The following is a 5832-nucleotide window of genomic DNA, read 5'->3' on the forward strand; positions in this document are numbered from 1 at the left end:
TGTGCATTCAGAGTGAAAGTGGTGGCTGCGGGCTATGAAGCTTTTAAGTTCTGACAGATTTTGTATTACAACCTACGTAAAGTATCACACATGTGGTTCTGAGCATATTACTAGCCATAATCTACACACCACAGCGAATGTCATTGGTGAATACATCAAAGATAGGTTTCCTGACGGTAAAAGCCTATCTACAAAAGATATGAGCCAATCATTCCGCACAGAATTGGGTTGTAAGGTAAGTTATTGAAAGGTCTGAAAGGTCATGGAGATTGCAAAGGCTTTGACAAGGGGGACACATGAGCACAGGTATGCAGTGCTTGATGCGTGCCATTATATGCTTTGTTCCGCAAATCCAGGAAGTAAGACGACATTGAAGGTTAATGCTAATGGGAAGTTCAAGTATTTTTTTGTAGCCTACAAGGCTTGGATGTTTGGTTTTGCGCAAATGAGAAAAGTCATAGCTGTCGATGGGACATTCTTAAAGAGCAAGTACGAAGGAGTGTTGTTGTCAGCCGTGGCACAAGATGCGGAGAATCATGTTTTTCCTGTGGCATTTTGTGTAGTGGACAAGGAGTGTGAAGCCTCATACAAATATTTTTTTGAACAAATGAGAAGCTTTGTAAATGATACCATAGAGTTGTGCATAATTTCTGATAGGCATCCAAGTATCAAAAAGGCGGTTTCAATTGTCTTCCCTTTATCTCATTATGGTTGTTGCATGAAGCACCTTGGGGGAAATCTCCAAACCACCTTTCACAATACGAAGGTCGTATCTCAGTTTTATAAAGTAGCAAATCGTACAATATAGATGAGTTCAATGATCATTTCAATCAAATCAGAGATACTGTCCCTGGGGTCGCCGAACATCTTGAACGTGTTGGATTCCACAAATGGAGTAGGGTATTCTTCCCCGAAAATAGGTATTCATACATTAATTTTTCCAATAAGTAACACATCTGTTGGAACAACTACCTCACTTGTTGCAACAGGTAAGTTAGTTGTTCCAACAACTCGCTTAGTTGTTGCATTTTGTTATGACACAGATACAATAGCTGAAGCTGTTTCCAACAAGTAACACATCTGTTGGAACAACTACCTCACTAGTAGTTGTTCCAACAACTCACTTAGTTGTTGCATTTTGTTCCGACACAGAGACAGCAACTGAAGTTGTTTCCAACAAGTAATACATCTGTTGGAACAACTACCTCACTTGTTGCAACAGGCAAGTTAGTTGTTCCAACAACTCACTTAGTTGTTGCATTTAGTTGTTGCATTTTGCTATGACACAGATACAATAACTGAAGTTGTTTCCAACAAGTAACATATCTGTTGGAACAACTACCTCACTTGTTGCAATAGGTAAGTTAGTTGTTCCAACAACTCACTTAGTTGTTGGAACAACTACCTCATTTGTTATAACACAGATACAATAACTAAGGCTGCTTCCAACAAGTAACACATCTGTTGGAATAACTACCTCATTTGTTGCAACAGGTAAGTTAGTTGTTCCAACAACTCACGTAGTTGTTGCATTTTGTTATGACACAGGTACAATAACTGAAGTTGTTTCCAACAAGTAACACATCTATTGGACAATTACCTCACTTGTTGCAACAAGTAAGTTAGTTGTTCCAACAACTCACTTAGTTGTTGCATTTTGTTCTGACACAGAGACAATAACTAAAGTTGTTTCCAACAAGTAACACATCTGTTGGAACAACTAACTCACTTGTTCTAAAATGTCACTTAGTTGTTATAACATATTTAAACAATTGTTTGATATTTTGCAATAGCTATAATCGTTTGTACGTTAATGAAATACGTTATTGTTTATTTTCACAGGTATAATCTTATGACGTCAAACATTCCTGAGTCGGTGAACTCAATGTTCAATGTTGAAAGAGAATTTTCCATTACCCTTTATTTGATGCCATAAACATGAGGTTTGTAGAAAAATTTCATGAGAGGCGTATGGAGTTCATTGACTCACCAAACATCTTTGCTCCTTCAGTTGAAAAAAAAATTCAAAATTTGTCAACTTGGAAAACAAGTTATTAGCCCCTCAAATAGCCAACTACAAGTTCAGCGTCATCGGTCACGGTGTAGTTGCGACAGTCGATCTGCAAAGTAGATCTTGTACTTGTAGAGTTTTTGACCTGGACAAAATACCTTGTCCACATGCAATGGCAGCGCTTCGTGTCCAATATGGTGACGACTTTGGAAGGCGAATTTATGACTACTCATTTCCATATTATAAGGTGGAGAATTACATAATTGCATATTGTGAGAATTTGTCCTGTGCCTTCTGAAGAATCTTGGGAAGTTCCTTTGGAAGAAGGCGGACTAAGAGGAGGTGTGGAATCGGGGAATCATTTCCAACGAGAAAAAACAAATGCTCCTTATGCAAAACAGCTGGCAAAAAAAACAAACAACATGTCCAAGCCTAAAGGCTCCATAGTTGTAAATTGCATTATGTTTTAATAATAGTTATTTGTTGGAACTTTATGACATTTTAATGTTATTGTTTCTTAGCATGGTAATTTATGTTATTGGTGTTTGTGAACTTGGTTTATATGCTTATGATATGTTGATCTTGTTCAAATCACAAATGTGTGTATTCTTTGTTAATAAATTGTTGAACAGTTTCCTGCAAGTACTGAATTTGTTGCAACAGCTCACTAACTTGTTGGGCTTTATCCAACAAGTAATAGGACTTACTGCAGCAAGTAGTAACTTGTTGCATATTTTGCAACAACTGACAAGTCTTGCTGCAGCAACTAGTTAGTTGTTGAACATATTACAAAAAAAATGGGAGTTTTTAAGAAGTATCAAATTTGTTGCAGCAAATTACATGCTGGGGTTTTTTCAACTAAGTTATGTGTTACAACTTGTTTTATCTAACAAGGGTAAGGATTTGTTCAACAACTTACTCACTTGCTGCAACAGATACTACCCTTGCTGCAACAGATATTACAATTGTTGCAATAGATTCTACATGTGCTGCAACAGATACTGTACTTACTGCAACGAATACTACAGCCGCTGCAATAGATACTACAGTTGTTGCAACATATACCACACATGTTGCAGCAGATACTATACTTGCTGCAACAGATACTACTTCGTTCACCCATATTTAGTGATCAACTTCTTGATTCACCCATATTAGTGATAAAAAAAGAAAATCAACGATATTTAGTAATCAATGTATAAATATTAATCAATTTAATGTATTTTGAGTCAGTAAAGAAGATCTCCTAAGTCAGCATGCACTAAATCGAGTGATTATTAGAATGAATTGATGTGAACTACTTGATTCACCCATATTTGGTGATAAACAAAGGAAATCAACGATATGTAGTGATCAATGTATAATACTTAATCAATTTGATGTATTTTGAGTCAGCAAAAAGGATCTCCTAAGTCAGCATGCACTAAATCGAGTGATCATTAGAGTGAATTGATGTGAACTACTTGATTCACCCATATTTAGAGATAAACAAAGGAAATCAATGATATTTAGTGATCAACATATAATATTTAATCAATTTGATGTATTTTGAGTCAACAAAGAGGATCTCCTAAGTCAGCATGCACTAAATCGAGTGATCATTAGAGTGAATTGATGTGAACTACTTGATTCACCCATATTTAGTGATAAGCAAAGGAAATCAATGATATTTAGTAATCAATGTATAGTACTTAATCAATTTGATGTAATTTGAGTCAAAAAAAGAGGATCTCCTAAGTCAATATGCACTAAATCGAGTGATCATTAGAGTGAACTGATGTGAACTACTTGATTCACTCATATTTAGTGATAAACAAAGGAAATCAATGATATTTAGTGTTAAACAATGGAAATCAACCATATTTATTAATAAACAATGAAATACTTAAGTCACAATGCAAGTACATTGTTGCAACAACTAAGTAAATTATCACAACAGAAGATCCATATGTTCCAACAGATTCCTAACTTCTTGCAACATCTTCAACAGCTGTTGGATTATTTCCAACAGAAGATCCATATATTCCAACAGATTCCTTACTTGTTGCAACATCTTTAGCAGCTGCTGGATTATTTACAATAGAAGATCCATATGTTCCAACAGATTCCTTACTTGTTGCAACACCTTCAGCAGCTATTTGATTATTTGTAATAGAAGATCCAAGAGATTTAGTATCTTGCTGCAACAACTTAGTAACTTTTTCACATCTATTGCAACATTTGCACTAGTTGTTTTATTTTTACCAACAATTTAGGTATTTGTTCCAACATATTTGTGACTTGCATAAAACTACCGAAACAACTTAAACAATATATAAGGGTACTGAGCATAGAATATATATATTAAACAAATTTACATAATGTGTTCATCCACCATAATTCAAATGCAAGCAAAATATAAGAGAAATTGTTTAATGCAAACATAGTTTAAAAGAAATTGTTTATCCCCACATTAGGGCTCCAACACCTTATCAATAATTCCACAAGCCGACCTCCATTGCATCCTGCCCACAATATTGTCACTCAATAAGGTATCGAGCTTGGTCATATTCATGCGGGTAAGCAAAGCTTCAACAAAAGCAAGTGACCAGGAAGAACATGCCTTATTGGTCTCATTGCGGGGGATATCCTTCTTCCGATCAAGCTTCCATGATTCATTCAGCAACTTTTCAGGCAAGTGTGAGAACATGCTACTCTGCTTTAGCAACTTGGGGAAAAAAATCCAATAACGGCTGCATATGGCAGAAGAAAGCACCATCTTCATTACATGGGATGTTGCAATCATAAGCATTTATGATACCCTCCTCAATGATGATCTCAATAGTGAAAAAATGGTTGTCATTAATATTCATGAAAGCTATGATCCTTTTGGCACCAATCCACTCGCAGCCACCTGGGTAGGGTACATTACCTCTGGGAAAAACGAGACCATCATCGTCCCACCTAAAGAGAGGAAGTCTTTGCACATAGGGCACGCCACCTACATGTGTAGACTCATCGGCCAACTCTAAGTACCTGTTGCGAATGTGATGGTAGAAGTTGAGGTCCATGATTCTATCAGAGGAATCATAGTGCTCAGGGAAATTAAGCTACCTTATACGCATCAGCAACAAGATTTCATCTACATACTGCAGTAAAAGTATCAAAACAACCAGTCACTTGCTGCAACATGTAGTTAACTTGTTGGAAAACCTAGTGAACTTGCTGCAACAGGTAGTTAACTTGTTGGAACAACTAGTTAACTTGCTCCAACAAGTTAGTAACTTGTTGTAACAACGATTTAACAAGTTAGTAACTTGTTGTAACAACTAGTTAACTTGCTGTAACAAGTTCAACGAATTAGAGGACTTATTCCAATAGCATACTGAATTATATAGATATATACAAGTGTTGAAACTTACCCAATCCTCCCACCATACGTGCATGTCTGTCATAACCTTGAAGTCTTCGGCCCTAAATTCATGCATTGAGTACATTGCTCTCCCACTCCTTTTGGATTTGATCAAGGTTTCAAGCTTTTTCTTTTTTTGGGGATTTATATACTTGAAAATATCAATTTTTTAAGCACTTGTGGCACAACTTCAGCAGGAGGAGTAGCAATAGACTTCTGTTGAGTACTTGTTTTCCTTGCTCTACAATCAGCAAGTGCTTTGGAATGTTTTTGCCCTCTTGCGAATCCCAATAGGAGTACAGGGTAATCTGAGCTTTTTGGATGGTTGGACACCCTTCTTGGAAATCAAACTCTTTATAGCAGAATTTGTATCTTTTTGTGCCTGAAGCAACTCTTCAACCTTGTTTATCAAACCCTCAATTTTCAGCCT

This window comes from Lycium barbarum, chromosome 8 (assembly GCF_019175385.1).
Source record: "Lycium barbarum isolate Lr01 chromosome 8, ASM1917538v2, whole genome shotgun sequence".
Classification (NCBI taxonomy): Eukaryota; Viridiplantae; Streptophyta; class Magnoliopsida; order Solanales; family Solanaceae; genus Lycium; species Lycium barbarum.